Genomic DNA, 21430 nt, shown 5'->3' on the forward strand with positions numbered 1-21430 from the left:
GTCTGGTCTTGCGACGGCAGCTGTATGTTGCAATGAGCTAGAATAAATATAAATGAATAAATAAATTACATATGCAATTAGGTTGGTGAATTATGATAAAATAAAATAAATAAATTACCTTGTCCAAGTTGTCAACTGCCCCTTTGCAGCGGTTGTAATCGATGATTACGGTCGGCTTCTGCTGCGGTCCCTCCTGACTGACTTCCCCTCATCTTCAAGCTGCTGAAACACCTCCAGGGCTTCATTCACGTTGAAACTTCTTCTCATGGTTGCGGTTTAAAGAAATGAATCCTGATCTGAGTCTCATATATGTACTTTTAGTCAATTGGTGCACCTGTGTAAGCTGTCCCTACTGAATGTAAACAAAATTCGACTCTGCAGGAATTTGTTTTGCAAAACAAATGTACGCCTTTGAAGTTTTTCAGCCTTCATCTTAGCTTTCATCCATGCAAATGCTTTATACTTATTGAAATAACATTTTGCAAAAGTAAAATTGTGAATGAGTATCTGAAATTTTGCAGAAAATCCTTTGATTTTTGATATATAGCATGCCTTTGATGAATATTCATGAAGTCAACAGAGTGTGAGAACCTGTGCCCCCCCCCCCCCTCCCAGGCGTAATTTTAACCGGGGACGCCGGGGACATGTCCCCGGCAAAATTTGTGATTGGCAGCTGTGTCCCCCCCCACTTTAAAAAAATGCCTGCTGATGAGGATTTTTGTTTTATCAGCTCAGATCTTATACCAGGGGTCGGCAACCTGTTTCCATCAAAGAGCCATTATTACCCGTTTCCCACAGTAAAGTAAACACTGGGAGCCACAGCGGCCGCAGCGTTGTGGACGGGGCCTACCCTCAGACAGCAGAGAGCTGCTCACAACAGGTGACAGCAGCCGGTACCAGTCGCTCGCATGGGCATCGCACCCGTGGGGGATTCAACACCCACACTTTTCCAGCTGTTTTGCTCACCTCCACACCAGTCTGGTTTCTTTATGTCGCACTCACTCTGTTTGCCTCATCTCCTTCTTCCCCTCCCGCTTCTGACAGCCGATGTCGGGTTTCCAGGAGAGCAGGAGAGGGAGGGACGGAAGAGCTCGACTGAATTCATAATTTTACATCTTGACATTAGCTGTACAAAGTCTGAGTTTGATAAAGTGAAGAACAACCAGTGTTGGGAACGTTACTTTAAAAAAGTAATTAGTTATAGTTACTGATTACTTTGTCAAAAAAGTAACTCAGTTACATAAAAGTAACTAATTACCAACAAAAGTAACTACTTAGTTACTTTTTTCATTAAAGAATGCAAGAATTACTACAATAGTAAAATATAAATGACTAATGACTGAAGATAATAAAATGTATGTCCAAATGTTTTATATAAACCTGAATAATTTAAACAAATAAGCGCTTAACAGGAGGAACTACTAACAAGAGCATTACACTAATCTAGACTATTAAAAGGTCACTGTGTGATATTTAACAAGAACCCAATCAGCTAAAATTTAAAATTGCAAATAGAAACACCTGTAAAGGTTCCCGAGCCTTTAAATGGTCTCTCAGTCTAGTTAAATTACAGAAATAAATGTAATTTTGCACAGTATTCTAATTTTTCCAGCTTCACATAATTGTGTATTTTTACTAGCATTTCTGTTGCTGCTAATCTAGTAACGGTTAAATAAATAAATAAATAAATATCCTTTAAAATGACACTAGAAGAGGCACAGATCTGATGGAGGACTTACATTTACTAACTTGGGTCAGACCCAACCACATAAGAGCTGAAGCTGGGTGGTAAACACACACAGGTAGTTCTGATAACACCTGAGCTCCATGACGTCTGAGACTGATGCATCAGTGTTACAGCGGGACTAAAGACATGATCAGGAACCGGTTACAGCTGGATGATCTAGGAAGGCAGAAGATCAGGACGTCTGAGCGGTGAACAGGTGAGCGGACCTTCGGGACGTCCCGCTGTCACGCTAAGGGCACGGCTGCAGACCCCCCGCAGATTCGCTGCTGCAGCAACAAGTCTGCGGGGGGTCTGCAGCTGTAGATATTCATCACGTCTTCCTCGTTCTTCGCGGGCCGTGACGCACTTCGATGAAAACATCTACCTCTTTAGCTCCTGATCAGCTGATGATGACAGCTTCAACACACCGCGCTGCTTCACGCACGCATTTTCTTATCAGTAACAGAAACGACGTTTTGATAAAAGAAGACGTAATTAATTAGTTTGCAGAAAGAAATATTTTTTATTAACGCGGTTATTTTAAACGGAGTTATTCCCGTCACTGCTCTGTTGTGTCTACAGAATGCAGCGACTGAGACCGTGAGGGTCTCCGCCCACCCGGCCAATCATCATCGTGTTTGTAAGTGTGTTACCGACACCTCTCTCTCCCTGGCTGCAGCTGAAGTGTGGCGGTCAGAAAGCCTCACACTGCTGCTCAACGTTCGACAAGCACATAGTAACGCACAACGTTCCGTCCCCAGTAAAGGTAACGGCGTTGCAACGGCGGGAAAAGTAATTAATTAGATTATTCCGTTACCTATAAAAGAACGCCGTTAGAAACGCCGTTATACTTAAACGGCGTTACTCCCAACACTGAGAACAACCATTTGCAGAAGTTTATAACTGGTGCAGCACCAGGTTTTCATTTTTGGGTGGGCCACGGTCATTCTGGACGGACCTTAATAAGCAGTGACTTAGTGAAGCAGGCAGGACGCGCTAGAAAATTTAGTTTAAAAAGATGTCATAAATGTGTTCCCCCGTCATTTTTATTTATAAAATATGAAGTAAAAACTCACAATTTAATTTTCATTCATTTGTCATTAATATGTACCGTGCGTTAAGTGGACCATCTTCCAGTAAAAGCAAAGCATCCAGCCCACCTCTCCAAATGCGTAAAATGTGCATCAGCCGCTAGTTAGGCGCGTCGCGCGCACCATCAGCTGATCAGCCCAGACAAGAGCAGAGCAAATAGAGAAAGAATAGAGGATAATTCTGTCTGGATGTGGATGAAGATTACATTTTACAGCAGCCTGATCATCATTTAAATACATAAACTATCACCTGCTAGTCCCCGTAAGGATGTCTTAGATTTACTACAGTCCATAGATAAACGGCTTCTGGGATTTGAGGGGCGACTCCACCTGCTAGAGGTGCTTCACAAGGAGTTCCAGGACCTCCGAACATCTCTGGAGTTTAGCCAGGAGCAGGTGGAGCGGCTCGCGGCTGAGAACGCGTCTCTGTGGGAATCGGTTTCCTCCTTAACTGCAGGACTAAATCGGATCTCCCAAGAAAACAAAGCTCTAAAGGAGACTGTTCTGGATCTCCAATCACGCAGCATGAGAGACAACCTGGTGTTCGCAGGCCTTCCAGAGCAGACCGGAGGAGAAGCGGATTGCGAACAAACCATCAAGAACTTTCTCCACACCCACATGAAGATACCTGAGGAAACGGTTAAAAACATCACCTTTCATCGGGTACATCGCCTTGGAGCCAGGAGAACAGACAGCAGAAGACCTCGTCCCATCGTGGCAAAATTTGAGCACTTTAAGCAGAAAGATCTTGTTAAAAGCCGCGGGAGAGAGCTTAAAGGTAAAGACTACAGCGTAAACGACCAGTTTCCTTTTTTTTTTTTTTTTACCGTGTGCTGTCTGGCTGTGAAGCAAGCAGAATTGATGTCTGAATGCTGGTGACAAGCCTTACAGATTTACTCTCAGGTGGAACATCAAAGCGTTTGCTTTTAATGTCACGCCTGATACTTAAATCTTTATTGTTATTGTTGTTGTTTTTGAATGCTTTGTAATTCTGACCAGACACGGAGACAGAGGTGAAAGAGAAAGTAAAAGAAAAGGTGGGGAGCGGGGGGGGGGGTTCCACAAAAATAAACAATGAACAAGAGTCTGCTTCTAGACCTGCAGAAAAAAAAAAACAAAAAAAAACAAAGAGACAAAAAAAGGGACACAACAACAATACAACAAGATCTAGCTATCACTGCGTCAACTTGATGAAAAAATATATAATCAACATTGCTTAACTGAAGAATCACGATAATAAATCACAGTGCATTAAATGCCCACCATAGTCTTAAGACCTGTGTTTAACGTGCCCAAACCCATACTTTTGAGAGCACCATGTGAGCACCTGTGTGTGTACACGCGCTTGTTTATGTAAGGTTTCTCTATAGGAGCGTCCAACAGAGAGTGTGAGGGACCACAGATCCGCCCCCCAAAGATGCGCAGGGGACGGGGGGAGCTCCAAGTCCCAGAGTTCCAGGCGCTGCCCCAGAACACAGGAACCCCAAGGAGACTGCAACCAGAAAGGCCCCCGCCCCCCTCGAGAGGCACAGACGATCGCCCTGGGGGGCCACAACCAGCAGCCGGCAGAGTCCCGGGAGATATCAGCGGCAAGCCCACAGGCCCGCCCGCAGCCTCCCACCCCCTAGCCGGCCGAGCCCGGGACCCAGCGACCCGGGACCCAGGGGCGACCACCCCCGCCGGGGGCCCAGCAGAGCCCAGGGACCCAGACCCCACCAGGAAACCACAGGGATCTATCAGGCAGATGCCAAAATCTTGAACCCCCAGACCCGGTTGCCACGAACACTCAGGCAGACCATGGCACAACCCCTCACACCAGGTGTGGCAGGGGGAGGGGGGACAAAGATCTATATTATCAAGAGAAGTTCCAGGAGAGGGGAGGAGTCAAAGGCCCCACCTGACATATACAGTCATACACAAACACAGTCACACACTCCCTCCCTCATGCTCACACATGCACATAAAACCCAAGACTTACAAAGATGCACGTCGGACACCCACTCATGCTCCCCATACACACCCTATTCACTCTGGTCCCGGTACTGCTGACAACCATCACCGGTAACCAGAGTTTGACCCTTTCTGCTGGGGTGCTGATGAGCAGGCTCCCCCGCCCAACGCTGAGCACAGCAACCCACCACCCCAGACCCCAACCAGACGGCCAGATCCCCCTCCTAGCCTCCAGCCCCAGGAAGCCTAGCAACAACAGAGGTGGCAAAGACCCCCTAGTCTCCCTCCGCCTGCTCCAATATAGTGTTGTGTAATCATGAGGTGTATTCCATGGCTGTGGTGAGTGGGCAGTGCGGGCATCATCCGGCCTATACCCGCTGATGCCACCGCACCACCCCACTCACACCTTCAGCCATCAGTGTCTAAGTGCAGTTTAAAATTGGAAGTGGGCACTGGCACCCGGAAGGAGGCTGAAATATCCCCCTGCCAAATGCCGTTGAATGTGCTCACTCCCAAGGCCCTAAGTGTGTGTTTGTGTGGAATGTCGTCAGTAGAAGCGTATAAGGTGCAAATAAAATTGGGGGGCAGGTTGCCACAGGAATGCGGAAATGGGGTCCATACCCGCACTCCCTGACTTGCCCACCCCCCAAGGTCCTATGTGTATGTTTGTGTGATGATGTGAGGGAGCAGGAGGAGAGAAATATGCGGGGATGGGGAGGAATGGCTGGCGGGGCTTAGCCCTCCAGGGAGCCAGCTCCCCTACTGGCCCCAATAGGCACCTCTGTTGTCAACTGCCACCCAGGGCATGGAGACCCCAGCCCATCCTGCCAGGGCCCAAAGCAGCAGCATTACAGAGCCTCACGAAGTCCGAGGGCACCAACCCAGCCCCACCCCAGCAGAATATCTATGCCCATCCCTGCATTTGCACAACTTCCAGAATATATAAGACATGGGACATCCAGGTAAGGTTGGGTCCTCCCCCTCCTGGACCTCCCCCTCCCCTGTGATGGAACGGCAGAGGAGCCAAGGTCTACCTGAGGCCCCCGAACCCGGGCCAGGCACTGCTGCGTGTTCCTGCCTTCTTCCCGGCAGCATACATGTCAGGACCTGACCCCCAAGGCCCCGCCCAGATCCCCACACGGGGCCGGCCACCCCCAAACCCCGAGCCCCCAGGTCCCCACCCAGACCCGCCCAGGGGCATTGCAGCCGCCAGGCAGTGACCCATGGCCGCCGCCAAGATCCCCAAGGGACCCCACTCACAACCGCCAGTAGTCCACCCCCCGAGGAAACGACCAGTTTCCTAAAGAAATTCTGGATCGCCGCCGAGTTCTCTTCACGCTGCGTAAGAAGTTCATCCAGGATGGGAAGCGGGCTGTGATCTCCGTGGATAAACTGTTTGTTGACGGTAAGATCTACAACAGGGGTGTAAAACTCAAACTCACACAGGGCCGAAATGAAACTCTGGGACGGAGTCGAGGGCCAAACTTAATATTTTTTGAAAAAGTGACGGCAAATTTGCACATTTTCTTTATCAACATGTATTAAATTAGGAAACAAACTTATTTCTGCATTAACACTGAATGTGGAATAACCAAATTACACACGAGCAAGTCAGTTTTAAATAAAAGGCATCAGTGGTATTCATTACTTGTGGTATAATCAGCATTTTTTAAATCTATTCAGGATTTATGTTTTCTTGTTGTTTATTCATTTTTCTTATTTTTATTCCTTTTTTTCTCCTGTAATAAGTGTCATCGCTGCTGTGACGTCTAGCTTTCCCCACTGAGGAACAATAAAGGGATTTTCTATTCTATTCATCTATCTGCACCCTTTCCACTTCCTGTTTACTGTAGGTTAAATCTTTTCTCACGGGCCAACAACAAAATAAAAATATCATTTTATCTTAAATGAAAATGCAACATCTCACCTGTTAACTTTCATGTTTTGGACCAGAAAAAGAGCATAAAACCAACATATTTAAAGCTCAGTTTGCTCCACTGGTTTACTGTGATGCTCACCTGTTCCAGCCAGATACCTGCATCATGGGGTTGATCTGAGCTGAGGAGGAGACTCCTGTTGTTTTGTTCATCTTCATCATAATAATGACAACATTAGATGACAACAGGTGCTCACATAGGTTTGTGCTGATGAACATGTCTGAGCAGCTTGACCACGTTGTTGTGTGTCGGGGAGGAAACACGACAGCAACCTTCAGAGTCGTGCTGGTTTCAGCGTGTCGCTGCTCGCTGGAGTTGCACTGTCTGGACGTTAGTTGGAAAACTTTCTCTTTCAGTCGTGAACACATTACTGAGCGGCTAGAATCTCCGTTTCTGGGCTTCAACATCAGAAAACAGCTGAGTGAACTCGGCGCTGAGTGAGAGGAGTGTAGTTTGTCCGAGACAGTGGAGCTGCAGACACCGGCAGCAGACGCTTGAAAAAACACAAAGGAGGGGGCGCGTCGGCTCCGCGCTAACGCCGCAAAGCATCATGGGAGTTGAAGTCTTTGCTGTAAAATTGGCCAGCGGGCCAGTTTTAATATATTTTTGATATTTATCTCGCGGGCCACATAAAAATGCGGCCCGCAGGCCTTGAGTCTGACATATGTGATCTACAAAGAAGACTGGCTTTATTAGACAAACTTCAGGTACAACTTTATTATTATTAACAGCACTCACTGGGTTTGAACATGTCAGGATTTATAGCTGCTAGATCTGTTTAGAAATGTTCACCTATTCCCTCACCACCTCACACCCACAACACTTTTTCTTTTCTTTCTTCTTTTTTCCTTTTTTAACCTTTATAATACCTTTCTTTCCCTTTTTATCTGCTTCTGGGTCTTTACATCTGCATGGCACAATTTTTTTTCTCTCTTTCCACATTGCAGCACACAACTTACACGCGCGTGCACACACACACACACACACACACACACACACACACACACACACACACACACACACACACACATAGACTCCATATGCAGTCACACGGATAAGTAGCCTAAGGCGTTTCATTGCACAATCAAAACACTGTTGGGCTTGTCTTGTTATTGTTATTATTATTATTATTATTATTATTATTGTCGTTTTTGGTTTTTATTATTATTTATGTATACTTTATCATTATCAGCATAATATTATTATATTAATGTTGTAGGAAAAAATAATAATAAAAAGAATTATTTTATTTTTTGCTACTAATATTGTTATTATATTTAATGTTGCAACTGATAATAATGATTATAATAATACCCTTATTTACTCTCTATTATTTAATATAAGATTAATGTATGCATTTAATTACTTATTTTATCTCATACACATGAAGGCGTCATATTATGGCTACTCACACATATATCTATGGGTGCACTAAGGTTTGTTTCATGGAACGTACATGGAGCTGGCTCTAGAGAGAAGAGATAAAAAAAATTTGATCAGCTAAAGAGAGTGCAAGCAGACGTAATATTATCACAAGAGACTCATAGATCTGCCACATCTGCAGATGAACTTAAAACGCCTGAGTTTCCCAACATGCTCTCTGCATGCTATAACTCTAGGCAAATGGGTGTAGCTATTTTAATACACAAAAACATCAATTTCACAGTATTGGACACAGTTTCTGATCCAGAGGGTAGATTTATAATGTTAAAATTATCTGTACAGAACCAACGCTTATGTATCATCAGCATATACTGTCCAAATATTGATGACCCTCCATTCTTTCATAATTTTTTCTCTGTACTCTCCGAACACTTGGACTGTCCACTTATACTTGGAGGTGATTTTAATTTTTGGATGAATTCCTTAACAGACAGGCTCAGTACAGCTGGGACTCAGCGCAATTGGCAATCCACTAATATAGTTAAACAGTACATGAGTGATTATGGGCTTTGTGATGCATGGCGATCTCTTCATCCTAACCGTAGAGAGTATACTTTTTTTTCGCACGTCCATCACTCTCACTCACGTTCGGATTATTTTCTAGTCAGCAGCTCATTGTTGGCTGACATTTCAGACACTGAGATACACCCCATAGTTGTCAGCGACCATGCTCCGGTTTCTTTAACTCTGGTAAATAAGAAGACAATCCCACCAAGCAAAAACTGGAGGTTTAATACATCACTGCTTAAAGACGAAGGTTTTATAGATTTTTTTTAAAAAGGAGTGGGCTTTATATTTAGAACATAATGACCTGCCTGGAACATCAGCACCTATTCTTTGGGAGGCAGGAAAGGCAGTGATGAGAGGTAAAATAATCTCTTTCTCATCACATAGGAAAAAAACTGAAAACAAACGTATTCAGGAGTTAGAGGAAATCATCAAGTCTTTAGAGGCATCCACAGAAGAAGAGTCAATGAGCAAATTACGTAAAGCTAAATTAGAACTTCATGGAATTATTGACAAAAAGACACAATTTTTAGCACAAAGACTACGAATAGAAAACTTCGAACATAGTAATAAATCAGGTAAATTCTTAGCTAGCCAATTAAAAATAAATAAAGAGAAAACTACCATATCTGCTGTTAAAGACCCAACTGGGAATATATTTAATGACCCTGAAAGAATAAACAACACCTTCAGAGACTTTTACCAAACTTTGTACTCACCACAGATAAACCCATAAGATAATGAGATCAATGAGTTCCTTGGCAAGATAACCCTTCCTAAATTATCAGACAGCCAAGTTACAGTCCTGGACTCGCCACTAACATCAGTGGAGCTCCAGGAAGCCCTTAAATCCATGACTAATAGGAAAGCTCCAGGTCCAGACGGGTTCCCAGTAGAATTCTACAAAGAATTCTGGATCATTCTGGCTCCAACATTTTTCAGAATGGTGAGGGAAATCGAAGAGAGCGGCAGATTACAGCCAAACATGAATTCAGCCAATATTAGTCTCTTGTTAAAACCAGGCAAAGACCCAGCATTTCCAACCAGCTATCGCCCAATTTCTCTTATTAATGTTGATCTCAAAATAATTTGTAAAGCCCTGGCCAAAAGATTAGAGAAGGTAACCCCCTTCATAATACACCCTGACCAAACTGGTTTCATTAAAGGTAGACAGTCATCCACAAATTCACGTAGATTACTTAATTTGATAGATTTCTCTTACAGTAGAAACATAGAAACTAGTATATTATCTCTAGATGCAGAAAAGGCTTTTGATAGAGTTAACTGGAAGTTCTTATTTGCAACTTTACATAAATTTGGTTTTGGGAACTTCTTCATAAACTGGCTAGAAACATTATACAGTTCACCAACAGCACGTGTCAGGACGAACGACCAAATATCAGCTAGCTTCTGTCTTCAGAGGGGGACCAGGCAGGGATAACCACTCTCCCCCTCACGTTTTGCTATCTTTATCGAACCACTAGCAGCAGCAATTAGGCAAACAACAGATATTTAAGGGATAAAGTGTAAGAAAATAGAACATAAGATCAGTCTTTATTCAGATGATGTTTTACTCTTTCTTCAGAATTCTCAATCCTCTCTCTCCCAAGCAATAGAACTGATAAACTCTTTTTCAAGAGTTTCAGATTACTCTATAAACTGGTTAAAATCCACAGTTCTACCAATTAATTTCTCATTTGTAAATTTGCTTAATACACAATTGGAGTCAGGGAATATCACATACCTGGGAATTAATATCTCTCCCAAGGTAGCAGATCTAACCAAACTAAACTACATCCCACTTTTAAGGAAAGTGGAAGATGATCTTGCAAGATGGAAATCCTTACCAATATCACTCATGGGGAGAGTGGCTACAATTAAAATGATGGTCTTACCCAGAATAAATTACTTATTTTCAATGATCCCAAACAATCCACCAGCTGACTGGTTTAAATCTCTGGACTCCTCAATTACTAAATTCCTTTGGCAGGATAAACCTCCACGAATTAGCTTAAAAACGCTTCAGAAGACCAAAGACAGAGGAGGACTGGATTTACCCAACTTTTATTATTATTTCTTAGCCAACAGGCTGCAATATATACCAAGATGGTTGCAAGATAACCCATTAGACGAGTCTTGGTTAGATATAGAACAGACACTTTGCAATACGATAGAGCTTTCAGACTTACCATTTATTAGCTCAAGCATAAGAAAACATGAAAGCTTCAAAAGTATTAGTATCAGCACCTCTCTGACAGCATGGTGGGAGTATCTTAAAATGACAGAGTCTTCACTAGTACCATGCAGACGCACACCTATCTGGAACAATCCTGACATTTTGCAAAACAACAAAATGATGAACCTTCCAGACTGGAAAAATAAAGGAATCCTATACCTGGAACAAATATATGAAGGATTGGACTTCATCCCATTTAATCAAATAGTCTCCCAATTTGGAATGGATAAGAATAGCTTTTTAGAATATCACCAAATTAAATCTGTAGTCAAACAAAAATTTAAGCTCAATAAAATAGAATTACAAACACCACCAAGGGTATTAGACTTTTATAATCTCAAACCCCCCAAACTACTGTCTAAAGTATATAAGACACTGTCCAAAATAGACGATAAAATTGCAATCCCTATTGAAAAATGGGAGGTGGATCTATCATTTAGCTTTGACCAGGACTTCTGGTCCCAAACTTGTTTAAAAACTTTTAAAATGATCAGACACCCCAATTTACAATTAATTCAGTACAAAATTCTACACAGAGTACACTATACAGGTCATCGGATGTTCAAGATGGGGTTTGTGTCGTCTGACACCTGTACACACTGCACAAACAACATTCCTGACAATTACATTCATGCACTGTGGTCCTGTCCACCTGTCCAGGAATTTTGGGGTAGAGTATGTGAGGATCTGTCAAAATGTCTGAAATGTCATATCCCAACCACCCCCTCTCTTTGTTTACTGGGGAAGCTGGACGATGTCCCGATTGCAACATCTTTGGTTCACGTGGTTCTGACTGCCATATGCATCGCTAAGAAAACTATCCTCTTGAATTGGAAAAATAGAGAAAGTCTCTGCATTAACCAGTATAGAAATCTTTTGTTAGATCATATTGCACTTGATATAGCCTCTGCTTCCACTTCAGATGAATCTCTCTGGGCTCCTTTGATCGGTTCCATCACATAGCGAGGGTGGGGGGCCGTTGATGTTGTCCTGCGGGATGGTGTGGGTGGGGGGGGTGTGGGGTCTGAGTTTGGAGTATCCGGATGTTCCCTGGAGGTGGGTTCACTGGGGGTGTCTGGGACTGGGGGGCCATTGCCCCCCTCTGGGGGTGCTTGGGTTGCCTCAGGGGGTGGACTGCTGGCGGTTGTGAGTGGGGCCTTTTGGGGATCTTGGCGGCGGCCATGGGTCACTGCCTGGCGGCTGCAATGCCCCTGGGCGGGTCTGGGTGGGGGCCTGGGGGCTCTGGGTTTGGGGGTGGCCGGTCCCGTGTGGGGATCTGGGCGGGGCCTTGGGGGTCGGGTCCTGACATGTATGCTGCCGGGAAGAAGGCAGGGACACCCAGCAGTGCCTGGCCCGGGTTCGTGGGCCTCAGGTAGGCCTTGGCTCTGCCGTTCCATCACAGGGGAGGGGGAGGTCCAGGAGGGGGAGGACCCAACCTTACCTGGATGTCCCATGTCTTATATATTCTGGAAGTTGTGCAAATGCAGGGGTGGGCATAGATATTCTGCTGGGGTGGGGCTGGGTTGGTGCCCTCGGACTCCGTGAGGCTCTGTAATGCTGCTGCTTTGGGCCCTGGCAGGATGGGCTGGGGTCTCCATGCCCTGGGTGGCAGTTTGACAACGGAGGTGCCTATTGGGGCCAGTAGGGGAGCTGGCTCCCTGGAGGGCTAAGCCCAACCAGCCATTCCTCTCCATCCCTGCATATTTCTCTCCTCCTGCTCCCTCACATCATCACACAAACATACACATAGGACCTTGGGGGGTGGGCAAGTCAGGGAGTGCGGGTATGGACCCCATTTCTGCATTCCTGTGGCCACCTGCCCCCCAATTTTATTTGCACCTTATACACTTCCACTGACGACATTCCACGCAAACACACACTTAGGGCCTTGGAAGTGAGCACATTCAACGGCATTTGGCAGGGGGATCTCAGCCTCCTCCCGGGTGCTGGTGCCCACTTCCAATTTTAAACCGCACTTAGACACTGAGGGCTGAGGGTGTAAGTGGGGTGGTGCGGTGGCATCAGCTGGCATAGGCCGAATGATGCCCGCACTGCCCGCTCACCACAGCCATGGAATACACCTCATGATCACACAAGACTATATTGGAGCAGGCGGCGGGAGACTAGGGGTCTTAGCACACCTCTGTTGTTGCTTGGCTTCCTGGGGCTGGAGGCTAGGAGGGAGATCTGCCTGTCTGGTTGGGGTCTGGGGTGGTGGGTTGCTGTGCTCAGCGTTGGGTGGGTGAGCCTGCTCATCAGCACCCCAGCAGAAAGGGTCAAACTCTGGTTACCGGTGATGGTTGTACCCAATGTGCAGCAGTACCGGGACCAGAGTGAATAGGGTGTGTATGGGGAGCAGTGAGTGCTTTTAATAACAATAAAGTTGTACCTGAAGTTTGTCTAATAAAGCCAGTCTGTTACTCCTCGTTCTTTGTAGATCTTACGTCAACAAACAGTTTATCCACGGAGATCACAGCCCGCTTCCCATCCTGGATAAACTTCTTGCGCAGTGGGAAGAGAACTCGGCGGCGATCCAGAATTTCTTTAGGAAACTGATCGTTTACGCTGTATTCTTTACCTTTAAGCTCTCTCCCGCGGCTTTTAACAAGATCTTTCTGCTTAAAGTGCTCAAATTTTGCCACGATGGGACTAGTTCTTCTGCTGTCTTTTCTCCTGGCTCCAAGGCGATGTACCCGATGAAAGGTGATGTTTTTAACCGTTTCCTCAGGTATCTTCATGTGGGTGTGGAGAAAGTTCTTGATGGTTTGTTCGCAATCCTCCGCTTCTCCTCCGGTCTGCTCTGGAAGGCCTGCGAACACCAGGTTATCTCTCATGCTGCGTGATTGGAGATCCAGAACCATCTCCTTTAGAGCTTTGTTGTCCTGGGAGATCCGATCTAGTCCTGCAGTTAAGGAGGAAACCGATTCCCGTGTTCTCAGCCGCGAGCCGCTCCACCTGCTCCTGGCTAAACTCCAGAGATGTTCGGAGGTCCTGGAACTCCTTGTGAAGCACCTCAAGCAGGTGGAGTCGTCCCTCAAATCCCAGAAGCCGTTTATCTATGGACTGTAGTAAATCTAAGACATCCTTACGGGGAGATGAGGCCTCGGGCGAGTCCTGGGGACGGTCCTCTTGGTCACAGGCGTTTCCGCCTCAGCTGCTGCTGCTTTCTTCGGTCCCATGACAAAAGTCTTAAAAACCTCGTCAATATATGTTTGCAAATTTTCCAGATTTTCTCCACTTACCTCCAGATTGAGTGTGTTATATTTACCAGATTTATTAATTTTTTTGCGTTGTCAGTGAGTAAATTAGGCGAAAATCTGTCTTAATTGTTTGTGGAAGTTGATTAACAAGCTGCCATCTGCTTCAAGACGCCGCAGTGTGTCTGGTGATTGGGCCGTCAGCGCATGCGCATGCTCACCTCCTGAAGCTCCCCATACACACCATTTGAGCCCCCCCCCCCCACCCCCACCCCACCTGCACGCGCACACGCATGTTTTCTACAAACAGGCATGTTTTATTAGAATGACTATTAAACATTCATTTTTCTAAGTTGCACATATTTACATTAATTACTATGAAGCTGTCAGAATGTACAGCAATATACATTATATACTAGGGCCCGTCCGGATGCTGTTCATAGACTTCAGTTCAGCATTCAACACCATCATCCCCCAACAGCTTACTCAAAAACTGGTCCAGCTGGGTCTTAACACCTCACTGTGTAACTGGCTGTTGGACTTCCTCACTGGAAGACCACAAGCAGTACGGGTCGGTAGAAACACATCCAGCACCATCATTTCAAACACGGGGGCCCCCCAGGGATGTGTGCTGAGCCCCCTCCTCTTCACTCTGCTGACCCACGACTGTACACCAGTACACAGCTCTAACCTCTTCATCAAGTTTGCGGATGACACAACAGTGGTGGGTCTCATAAACAACGGGGATGAGACCGACTACAGGACCGAGGTGAGCCGCCTTACCACATGGTGTGCTGACAACAACCTCTCTCTAAATGTGGTGAAGACCAAGGAGATTGTTGTGGACTTCAGGAGAGCACACACTCAGCATCCTCCGCTGACCATCAACGGTGTGTCTGTGGAGAGAGTGAGCAGCACCAAGTTCCTGGGTGTGCACATTACAGAGGATCTCTCCTGGACGAACAACACCATAGCATTGGCGAGGAAATCACAGCAGCGTCTCTTCTTCCTCCGCAAACTAAGAAGAGCAAGAGCACCAGCCCCCATCATGTACACTTTCTACAGAGGCACCATCGAGAGCATCCTGTCGTGCGGCATCACTGTGTGGTTCGGAGCCTGCAACGTTTCATGCATTAAAACCCTCCAACGTATAGTGAGAGCAGCAGAGAAGGTCATTGGGGTCTCTCTCCCCTCCCTATCAGACATTTACAGTGCCCGCCTCACAAAAAAGGCCCTTCGCATTGCGGCTGATCCCACTCACCCAATGCAAAGCCTCTTCGAGCCGCTGCCGTCAGGGAGGAGACTGCGGAGTCTCAAGGCCAGGACCAACAGACTGAAGGACAGCTTTATCCATCAGGCAGTTAGGAAGCTAAACTCCCTCCCAGCTCTCCCAACTCTCCTCTGTTTTCCCCCACAGTCTCTCTGAACTTGGTTACTGTTTTTATACTAAATGTTTATTTTCTATCTAGCGAGAGTTTGAGAGTAACGTAATTTCATTTCTCTGTATGTCCTGTACATGTGGCAGAAGTGACAATTAAACTGACTTTGACTTTGACTTTGACTTTGATATATCGGCCGGCAAATATAGGGGTCATTAACACTATCGGCTATCAGCCAAAAAGATGGCCGAAATGGCCGATATTGCGCTACTTATCCAGCAGATGGCGCTAGCTTTATGAACTCATGTTGTGTGGCTCCACTCCTTGGGGGGTGGAGCCATGGTCACAGCACACATGCAGCAGAGCAGCAGCAGAGACGATGGTGATGAGGAAGTAAGTCTTCAGTTTTAAGCATGTTTGTTGTGTCAGTGGTAAGTTGAACAGTAAAATAAACAATGACAAAAGTATGTTTCCCCTCAACATGCTTCCTAAGTTTATTGTGTGCCTCGTGGCCTCGTATTGAAAAGTTAACCTGAAAAATAAAATAAAATAAAACTGCTGCAGCATTACGCTCTATGCAGAGCTCACACTGTTTCCCCTTTAGTTATGCAGGGCAGTAAGTAAGTAACAATGGCCTTTTTCTGGTAGACATTCTGGAATATTCTCAGACAATTTCCTCCACTCTTCTTCAGCAGTCTTTTCAAAGTCACGTGGTTCACCCGTGGCTCGCGAAAAAAAATAGCGCAGATGCCGAAGTGCTGCGCGCCGGCATCTGCGCGGGGTTGGGAACAAAGCAATGAAAAGCTGTGAAAGGTGTCCCCCCTCCTCTCCCTAGCTGGGAGAGTAGTAGGGGCGGTAATACGAGAAAATAAACATTCCTCTCTACAATAGAATAAATCTATTGTATTTTTTCAGCCTTATATTTTACATAAGGCTTATACATTGCCACATACTAGTCATTTAACGTATCTTATTTTTATTTTCCTAATACTGTCGGCTTTGGAAAGGATAAAAACACAAAAGTGTAAAACTCCACAGACTCAGAAAACAAAAAACTTGAATGTTAGATTTATACTGACTGAGTTTGTGTGTTCTGTTGTTTTTGAGATTGCAAAATAAATCTTATTTGCATTACTTGGAAACCCTAGTGAGTTACTGAGACAGTTCTTTGGTGTGTAATATAGAAATAAGTTAGCATCAAAAAGGCAGAGAATGAAGGGTTTAATCTTAAGAACATTTGTATTTATTTCTTTTTTTGTGAGGGAGATTTATTGGCCATTATATCGGCCTTTGTTAAAAGTTTTATATCGGTATCGGTCCCAAAAAGAGCATATCGGTCGGGTCCTATTATATACTGTATCAAAATATATAGAATCAAATATACAAAAACAAACAATAACTAAATATTAAGAATATATGAACATAATATATAATAAATATTCTAAATAGCAAAAATATTTCACACATAACAAACTAAAGATAATCACTACAGCATTGCACTTAGAACAGAAAACACAAACTAAAATTAAAACCTGACCTTGATGCAACGTCATCAATAATGTCATCATATGAAATCTGCTCCCCTACTGAGTGATTGATACTAATCAGAGCCAGGTTAGTGAGCCGCCCCTGAAACATAGTTGACCTCAGGTATGACTTGATCAAGTTTTGAAAAGCTCCTCTCAGCTTGAGCCACAGTCCAAAAGTAGGGGTAGATCTCCAATAGATCTTTATCATGATCCATAATATTTTAGAATTGCCTCTGAAATTGTAATTTAAACTGACATAAAAAACTGTAGACTACCAAAAATGCCAACTTTTACAGAACAAATCATGTAAACAAATAATCAGTGCAGCCATCTGCAATAAATAAACAGGATAGTTAGTGGTGACTGGGGAGTTTTCTTCTGCTTGTAGAGTTGTTTTATTTATTATTATGTGAACATGATCAACATGTGTTTGTTGTTGTTCTGGCAGGCCACGGGCTGCAGCGAGCATTTAACAAATACTAGTTTGAATCAGTAAAAAACTATTCAAGGAATTTTTTCGAACCATTTCAATATTCGTTTCAATATTTCAGCCCTATTAGCTCTGTTAGCAAATAGTTGACCCAATTTAACTGTTAAAATCCCAGTTAACTGGTTCAAACAATTGAAAACATGCATCATGAGAGCGTACATACCTTTATCTTTCTCCTCTTTTTTTCTTTTTTATTCCTGAATCGGGCACCTGGTGGTTTTAGCCTTTTTATGGTCATCTCTTCTGTTTGACTCTTGACTCAATAAGTTTCCTTTAGTCAGGACTAAACAATTTGACCTTGATGGGGGGGTGACCACAAAATCGTTTTGATTTTCCTTTTTTTATTCGGCCATTTCACACAATTCAGAAAAACCTGAAAGAATGATAGGCCTGTGTTTATGATATTATGAATGAAATGTGCGTTAAATTGAAGAAATCAAGATGTGATTGACTTTAGCCATGTTAATACAGTTGATTCAGCCCCTACCCGCTCATTTCATTTGGGAAAGACTCAGAGGTGAATTCCCCCGCCGCACCCCTCCCCTTCCTCTTCTTCATACACACACGGAGCACCTGAACCCTCTCAGGCCTAGTCCACACGTAGCTGTTTTTTTTAAACGAATATCCGCCCCTCCAAAAACTTGCATCCACACCACCTCGTTTAAAAAAAATTGTCCACACGTACCCGGATAAATACGTTGTTAAGGACATGCCAGACCTGTAGGCGGCAGTACTTCCCCCGTTCTTAACCTCGTCCTTCGTCTGTGGTCTTCCGCAAGGAGCAGTAATTCTGCTTGCAAAAACAAACAAGCAAAAAGCGCTTGGACAATTGATAAAGCGAGCGCAGCTCTGAGGGCTTCCATGCTGTCGACTAGTGTAAACACAGGTCGCACACGTGATGTCAGCATTTTTTTGTCGCGCAAAGTGACGTTGCGGACCTTAAAACTCCGGTTTTGTCTGTTCACGCGCAGACACCCAAAACGGAGAAAACACAGATCTTCACTTTGGCCGCAGTTTTTAAAAAGATCCGTTTTCGTGTGAAAAAACTCAGTTTTCGTGTGGATGACAGGCCAAAATGTAGAAAAATATCTACGTTTTGGCAGATCCCCGGCTACGTGTGGAGTCAGCAGGAGCGCCTGCAGCTGCAGGGGGCACCAACTCACTGTTTCCGATCCAAACACTGTGATATGACAGATAATAGGAAACCTCGGTGCGGCGCAGATTTCTTTCTTTTTTATTTTTTACTCAGCGCTTCTGCGCCCCTTTTGTGTCATGAAAAAATGCCGCCCTGGGCAACTGCCCTGTCTGCCCGTGCCTAAAACCGCTACTGTCCAGAGGAGCTGGCCCAAGAGGCTGGGGCGAGGGAAATCCTGGCCACTTTTCTTAGGCTGCTGCCCCCACGACCTGACCCCAGATAGGTGGATGAAAATGGATGGATGGTCAAAGACAACACAAATCTACCAGGTAAAGTAAATTTGATTGTGGTTAGATAACAATTTTAAAAACATTCCTGACACTCTATTGGTTTGTACCATATGTTTGTTTGTTTTTTTGCACTAAAATGGCTTAATTTTCCATGGGCACATATGTGGTTGAAACAGGTAGCCTAGTGCAGTGGTTAACAAGTTGGAGATCTTATTTTTTATTTTATTTGTAAAAATGACATTTATAAAATCCCAATAACAGTTACCCTATAGTATAATGAGAACTTCATATAAATGGCATAACTCTGTAAATGTCTATATAATGTTTGTTAATTATCTAATTTAATGTGTGTAATCATGTAGGAGTTGGGGTTGGGGGTCCTGGCTTCTCTTGGACACGAGCAAGGGGTCCTCAAGGAAAAGATTTTGGGAACTGCTGGCCTGGTGCATCAGGTTTTTATATAATAGAGTCAATATGGCCCTCATTCCATTATATGACGACCATTCCAGCCTGTGGATGATCACATTATTGTACTGGCTTATTCATAGTTATTTACCTTGGACTGTTTACTGTGAAGATTTTTAGCACCAGTGTTTGTGTGTGATATTACGTAGTACAGATCAAACAGGCTTAACTTTATTTTATGAGACAACCAGCACCATCTGGACTGCAAAATGACATGGATGAAAAGAAAATATAAATTCTAAACTGAGCCAAAGCGTCCCGTAATAGAGGGACAAACATGGCAGCAAAAGGCCTGGGGCCCAAAGGGTTGAAAACTGACAGAAAACATGTCAGTGTTAGAAAGGCATCTAAGAACTGTTGCATTTTAAGTTTGCATGCTTTCAAGGAGGTGTATTTCTTTCTATCAAACCCATATTTTGAGCTTGCTTTTCACACATTTGTCCCATCTGAGTGTTTTAAAAACCTCTGAGTATTACGTTTTCTTTCTCACTCATCATTGATGATGCATTACCCCGGCTTTCCACCGGAGCCGTCAGCAGCACGTTACTGCAGCAGCACGTCTTGATCGCGTAAGCTGCTGCTTGGCCCTTCCCACGAGACGCGAATCAGTAGGGGAGAAGCTGTCACCGACCGAGCACGAAGTCACACGAGTGTCTTCGTCAGTAAACACAACAACAAGCAGGAGAAAACTACAACATGGCTCCAAAAGGTTTGTGTTTTATGTTCTGTCCATTTTATAATCACCAATACGGACCTGAAAAACAAAGGAGACCGCTAGCTAGGTGATAACTTCTCACAGTTAGCATTTTTTTTAAAGTAAAGCAACCAGAAGGCAGTACGTTTCTTTATTCTGAAAATCTCTGGAGCGTCGCTCCATTTCCGCGTCCGATTTCCTGTCTTTCCTTCCCCAAAAATGTCGAACTTGACCCGTTTCAGAGGCGTCGCGCGTAGAAAATAGAACCGGCGCGTAAAGGCCGCGACATGCTGCTCCTGAGACGCGGCCGACTCGCGCTGCTGACGGCTGCGGTGGTTGACCACAGCGGTTCCTATCAGCAGCTATGACGTGCTGCTGCAGTAACGTGCTGCTGACGGCTCCTGTGGAAAGCTGGGGTCATTCTCAGAATTAATCCATCAGAGTCAAATACAACCAATCCCATTAAATTACATACAGACTTACCATATAATATTAACATTCTGTTGTAACATTGATTACATAACCTATGAAATTGGCTGCAAACTTCTATGTGAGCTAGGCTAGTGAAGTAGTTTTGGTACCTGAACCCAAAGAGGCAGTGCCTTCGGTTTCATCAGGTTCAGAGTGCTGCAAAACCACTTCAGAGGATTGATATGCTGTGACTGCCTGATTCATCACGTTACCCAAACCAAAAGTCTGTAATGTGAGGATTCAAACAGTCTGAGCACATGTACTGCTACACACTTATGTTGACTTTTCTTGATCTTTTCAAAAGAGTTTGCAGCAGAATTAGCTGTTGTTGTCTCCAGCTGCAACTCAATTTAGATCTGAGTGTAACCGGATTACAGGATACAATAAGATAATTAAAAGAAAAAATAAACAAATGGGCCAATAATTAGGTTCGGGGAGAATTGGAGGTTGTTTAAGAATGACTGGAGTCACGGGTATAGCATGAAACGGTTTATATACTAAATTTTAATAATAATGGGAAATATAACACATAAAGATAACACACAAAAACAGATGAAAACAATCGACAATAGTAAATTGCTCGGTATGAGATTTGATCATATGAGTCACAAGTCAGCCGGCGTCAAGTCAAATCCCCACGCTTGGGGTGAAAGTCAGAGTCCGGTGGTGCGATTTTTTCCTACCACACCGTTGAGATTGTTCACAGAAGAGAGCAGTCTGCTCTTCAGTTACTTGAGATGTCCTGGTTCGTTCAGTGGTTAAGGCTCGCCATCTCCCTCGTCAGGAAGAAATCCAGTTCTCGTTCCAAGTGAGTGATCATAGGAGTCGGGATCAAACCCAAGGAAAAAAAAAAAACCAGCCTGTAAACAACAGGACTGTTAGCGAGTTGG

This window comes from Nothobranchius furzeri, chromosome 19 (genome assembly GCF_043380555.1).
Source record: "Nothobranchius furzeri strain GRZ-AD chromosome 19, NfurGRZ-RIMD1, whole genome shotgun sequence".
NCBI classification, from domain to species: domain Eukaryota; kingdom Metazoa; phylum Chordata; class Actinopteri; order Cyprinodontiformes; family Nothobranchiidae; genus Nothobranchius; species Nothobranchius furzeri.